The following is a 6,161-nucleotide window of genomic DNA, read 5'->3' as shown; positions in this document are numbered from 1 at the left end:
AGAAGGTTCACTGAGGAAGTGACATCAGGGGCTTCCATGGCCATCAGCCTCCTCAAAGCCACCCCTACATTCCCCCTCCAGCCCCCTCAAGGTCACCCCCCACATTCCACACCCAGCCCCCTCAAGGCCACCCCCACATTCCCCACCCAGCCCCCTCAAGGCCACCCCCACATTCCCCACCCAGCCTCCTCAAGGCCACCCGTCCTCCTTTAGATTGCCCATGCTCTTTCAGCTGCCTCAGTCTCTCTCTTTTATACTCTACCCTCTGCTTCCCACCCAAAATGGCAGTGACAGTGTGCACCAAAGGGTAGATTAGAGAAGGAGTTTCAGTTAAGATCTTCCCTCGCGTGTCTTTCTCACATGTAGATGTCTCTCTCCCCAGTTACAGTTCATTCATTGATTCGTTTACTAAATGCCAAGCGTGGACTACAGTCTGGCCCCTGGGAGTGGTGAATACCTGCCTTTGGGAACTTACAGGCTGGGAGCCAGGATAGATGCTAAACAAATCACCGCACTATAAATACATGACTTCCAATTATTGCGAGAGTAGAGAAATGGGGAGGGTGCAGAAAGAGCACATCGCGAGTGAGGCTTAAAGTGGTGGGAGAAACCCTGGACTCACGTTCCCAAGACTTTGAGTGAACCCTTAGTGGGATCCCGAAGCCCAGTGATAAACTCACATGGCAGATGGATTTGAGTTTCGTTAGTGAGATCCAGAAAAATGTGCCCTTAAGTGAAAAGGGCAGTTGAGGCTGGGGGGGGCGGTCGATATGTCAGCAAAGAGAAAAGGACAAAGTGCAGAGCGGGAGCCTGTGCCATGATTAAGTGTCACCTAGATGGGAAGGCAGGATTTCCTGGATGTTAGGCTGGGAAGGTCCTCTAGAGGTTATCCTGTCCACCCCTGCCTGTGCTACTTTCTCAGACAAAGAAGGAGACCAGGAGAAGGGAGCGGCGTCCCTGTTAAAGGCTTTGGAGGGAAGTGATTGGCACCCCCTTCTGCATCTAACATCTCTTGCATCAAGAAGCCCCTACCACTGTCAAGCACCTCTCCACCCTAGGAAGACCAGCAGACCCTGGGAGAGGGGTGGGGAGGGGAATGAGAAAGGCTGCCACACCCTGATCCCGTATCTCTCTGGCTAGAGTCCTGGGCTCATTGCTGTAGGTTCTGCTTTCATAGCCCCTTCTCCTAAGTTATAAAGTAGCTCAGTATTCATCACCATCAAGCTATTGCACAAATGAACGTGGCCTAATAGTAGTATATTTCTTATATAGTATTAATTAAATGGGGCAGAGATGGACCACTCCTCAATTTTGCTGTGCAGGGGCCTGGGCAAGAAGCTTCTAGATTTATGCGTAAGAGCAATAACAAAACCGTAGTTAAAATTTATCAAGCATTTACTTTGTGCTAGACCCTTAACTGGCCTTGGCTCTTCGGATCCTCACAACAATCCTGTAAGGCAGGATTGTGTAGATTTCACAGATGAGGAAACTGAGGCAGAGAGAAGTTAATTAAGCACCTTGCCCAAGATCTCAGAGTGGTGGAGAGTGATGCCCCCCTCAAAGACACCCACTTTCTAATGCCTGGAACCTGTGCTTATGTTGTGTTACAAGGTAAAAGGGACTTTGCAGGTGTGATTAATTTAAGGATCTTGAGATGGGGACATTATTCTGGATCATCCGGGTGGGCCCATTGTAATCGCAAAGGTCTTTATAAGGGAAAGAGGGAGGCAGAATAGTCAGAGAAGGAGATGTGACAAAGCAGGGAGGTTTGAAGGTATTACACTCCCGGCTTTGAAGATGGGGGAAGGGGCCATGAGCCAGGGAATGCAGGCGGCCTCTAGACTCTGGAAAAGGAAAGGAAACAGATTCTCCCCTGGAGCTTCCAGAAGGAACACAGCCCTGCCAGTCCATTTGGGACTTGCAGAACTGTAAGATAGTAAATTTGCCCTTTTAAATTGGTGACCTGTTACAGCAGCAGCAGGAAACTATTATGTATAGCTAAGGTGGCAACGGCCAAGTTAATGGGCGTTGCCCTGGGACGAGAAAAGAAATCATATCATTAACCCTATTTGGACCAATGTAGTCTCTTCAGTCCTTACCCTGGAGCCATTGGATGAGCTCTCTCAGGGTCCCACCCTCCCTATCTAGTTACTGACCCTACCCCTCCCCTCTCCTGCTCTGGGCAGCACCTTACTCTCATCCTTCTCTTCCTGAGACCACTGAGGACCATCTCAGAGCTGGTGTGGGGTGCGTTGGAGTTGAGGCCCCAGAGACATGGGCAGAAGAGAAAAGCAGAGTCCTCTGTGGACCTGTATATGTCTGGGTTTTGAGTGAAACAGCTTTTTTACCATCAGGCATCAATATCTTCATCATCTAAGCAGAAAGGGGAAAAGCAGCTAAGTGTGTGACTTAGTGTGGGGTCCAGGCCTGAGCACAGAAGCAAGAGGGGCAGTTTCTCAGGGATCAGTGTGGGCACAATTGTGTGATGGCACGGGGCGGTGGGCTAGCCTCTCCCCAGAGCATCCGAACAGGGCTCCAAGCTCTCTGGAACAGGATCCTCAGTGCTTGCCAAAAGGGAAGAGCTGGCTTTGAAAGAAGGGGGCTTCAGAGGCCTCTAGAAAGGGATGCAGACATTTTTGGGAGGAGGGGAGAGAGAAGGGGGCAAATAATGTTTCATGAAGGCCTCTCCATAGAATTTCTGGACTTTGCTGCCACCTTGTGGAAAGAATTTAGAAGGATAGGGTTGTGGCTGCCCTTGGCCAAAGATCGGCACCTCATTCTGGGCCTTAGGAGAGTACTTTTTTCTGAGTCTTGAGAGTGGGGTTCTCCCAGGGACATAGAAGTGAATTCTTAGGCTCCCGTAGTCCTTGCTGTCATACTCATGATGTGTCCCTCTGCTGAGAGGTTAGTTCTCTTTGCAGACAGGGACAGAGGAGGGGGAATTGAATAGGAGAGACCCAGCCAGGCATCAGGAGAGTCCACCCAAGTTGTGCTTACGATTCATACGCTTTCCCAAGGGAGGAGCTCAAAGCTGTGGTTTTAGTCAGGAGCTCTGTGCAAAGGAGCTCGGGAATGTGCAGGGGCGAGGTAGAGGGAGTAGCAAGGGGAGAAAAAAGGACACAGAGGTATAGGATGTAGACCCATTCAGAACGTAATGTGAGCAGACCGAGGGGGCACTGATATGCCACTAGACATCTCTCTACTCCAGCCTTCTGACTTCCCTGGGCTTTTGCCCCATGTTGAGAGCATGGTGCCCCACAACATCTATGAGACGGGTATGAATATGATCCCCATTTTCCAGATGAGAAGATTGAGGCACAGAGGAGTTAAGTACTTGTCCAAGGTTTCACAGCTAGCAGGTGATAGGGACAAAATTCGAATCTGGGGCAGCCCACTCTGTGTGGCACTCGTATTGTCCCTGGTAAATGGGTTGCAAAAAGGAATGGGAGTGGCCGAGCTTCAGGAGTCCCAGCTCTGGGCTCCCTCCCGACTCAAGTTCTGATAGTGGAGATTGAGGCAGACTCTCCTCCCAGGTCTGCCCCTTCCAGCCTGGATGAAGGTCTCTCTTTAAAGCCTTCTAGGCAATGAGATTCCATTCCTTCCCTTTCAGACTCCCCATCTAATTCATGTCAGGAATATGACTGTCAGGAAGTTCTTCCCGCAGTCTAACGTCTATACCTCTTCCTGCAGGTCAAGCCCGTTTATAAGGTCTCAGATAGAAGAGAGAGAGGATGTGGAGCATGCTTCTCGTCTCTAAAACCAGGGTTTAATTCTCTAACCATGACAGTCAGGGCTGGCCAATCACAGGCCTTAATGGAAGAGCTTAAATTATAGAGGACCAAGTTAGAGAAAAGACGAGAAAAAACCCCAACAAAACCCACCCAACTCCCAGCCACTGGTACTGCAGCTGATGGTTAATTATCTGCTGTTGGTGTGCGCTGTTAGGGCTCCTGAGCCTGATGGTCAGGGCAGACAGTGTGGGCCGGGGGAGAAGGCCAGCGAATTGGTGTCAGGTCAAGACAATTGTGTGGGGCCCGTCCAGACCCTTCTTGACATCTTCCCGCCTCTTCCATCCATCCACTCCCCTCCAATCATGGGAGGAGCTGCCCTCTCTTGCCACCACCCCTCCCCAAACACTCGGAGGAGAGAGGGAGTGATTAGCATGGGGCATTGTCCCTGATAATGGGCCCCAGCTGCCGCCTGAAAGGAGAGACAAAGCGCTGGCCGCTCCACAGGCATTATCGCCTCGTTAAATCTCTGTTATTAGATTAGATTCAAAACGTATTGATTCAGAGGCTGGAGGGAGATGGGGGAGGGAGGGGATCTGGCTCCGGAACGCTGAACCACACCTCCCCCACCTTCACCCCACAGGCAACTTTTCCTCCCTCCTGGTCTCTCAGGGAAATCTCCCCTAAGCCGGTATCCTGACTCTGAGCTCAATTACTCTCCCTGGAGCATTCCGAAAGCAGTGGAGTGTCTACTCCTGCGAGGGGCCCTGAGGTCGCTATGTGCAGGCTGGCATCTCCCAGGATGGTGGCCACGGGCTCCACAGCTTGGAGCACTGCAGAGGGCTGTGGGGCTTCAGCCTGGCACTTTCAAGACCTTTAATGGAATCTTTTGAGTAGAAATGACAGGTTTGGAAAGCAGGGTGGATGGGAAAAGGAGGTGAAGACTGGGAGTAATCGTGGGTGACCAGAGAAGGCTGAGGGAGAGGAGTGGAGATGAGCGGAGAGCCGGCAAGCTTCTCGGAAGCTCAGATGAAGACATGGGTGGTTTCTGGTTCTCTCTCTGCTTGGGACAGAGGGGAGGGGATGAACTGAAGCAGTGGGAGGAGAGAAGGATATAACAGCAGGGAGAGAGATTCTGGGTGTTCTCACATCCTAGACAGGGTAAAGGTCTCCTTGGGAGAAGACCAAGACCAATATTGACGGATGAGAGTTAGTCCACTGGGGGATTCTCCGGCCCTGGGCCTCAGTTTCCCACCCCTGGGCAGCACAGCCTGGATGCTGGATCGATGAGCTGATTGGCTGTGGCTGTTGGACCAGAAGATGTTACACGTGGCGGCTAATTCCTGAGGTAGTTAATTGGCTGCCTCACTTCTGGGCTCTGTTGCCGCATTGATTGTCGGCGGAGGGTGGGGAGGGGAGATGGGGAATCAATAGGTTGATTAGTGTCTTACTAGCTCTCTAGTTGGATGCTTTGTCAATAGCCACCCACTTACTCACTAGTGGTGCGTCAGCAGTGCCACACTGTCCACCTTTCTCTCTCTCTGGCCTGAGACATGAGAATCTTCTAGTAGTATGAGTGGCCCCAGTAAATCCGAGTGGAGTGGGGTAGCTTTTGGACCTAAGACCAGGCTCCAAAGTATGGGCTGTTGGGACCATCCTGAGAGAGTAGAGATAAACAGTCTCCATCTTTAGCCCAATCTCTGCTCACCAGGAGGCTACAGCTGTGAATGGGACCAGTCTCCAGCCCCACAATCTCCTGCTTTTTGCTGGGAGACCCTAATACCTACCCATCAACAAAACAAGATAAATATAGAATCCCTAACCAATAGCAAAAGCACATATGTCTGGGGTGGAGGCAACAGATGAAACCTCACTCCTAGTTCATCTTAGGAACCAGCAGCCAGTTAGACAATATTTACTGAGTTCTTGCTGCGTGCTAGGGAAGTTGGGGTGAGGAGAAGCTGATAGAAGCTACACCAGACAAGTACCCTTCCTCAGCCTCTAGGCTCTTTCAGACATGAAGCTCCCAAGGGCCCAAGGTCTACCCTCCACTCAGCCTCCTGGGACAGTCTGTGAACTAGAACTCCAGAGTTTGGGGTCAAGGGAAGGTACAGTGTCAGGTGTTCTATGCTGAACGCTTTATAATTGGCAAGCCTGGAGCAACTTGTCCCAGATACTCCTTTTGCGTCCTTTCCCTTTAGCCTGGCAATGTTCAGTCTCTGTCCACTGTGGCTTCCTCTGAGTGACAGGCAGCCCATGACAGGGAGAGGGATAAGGCTGGAATGAGAAAGGGAGGACCAAAGCCCCAGGCAAATGTAGCAGACACTAACACAGGTTACTCTTGGTGGGTTCTGCCATCCTTTCCTCTGAATGCTTGTTAGGTGGGTAGAGTGATAGAGTTGGGGTGCTTCTCAGCACATCTTAAACCCTAAT

The sequence above is a fragment of the Equus caballus genome, chromosome 7 (genome assembly GCF_041296265.1).
Source record: "Equus caballus isolate H_3958 breed thoroughbred chromosome 7, TB-T2T, whole genome shotgun sequence".
NCBI classification, from domain to species: domain Eukaryota; kingdom Metazoa; phylum Chordata; class Mammalia; order Perissodactyla; family Equidae; genus Equus; species Equus caballus.
Note: the sequence above shows the minus strand (reverse complement) of the source record.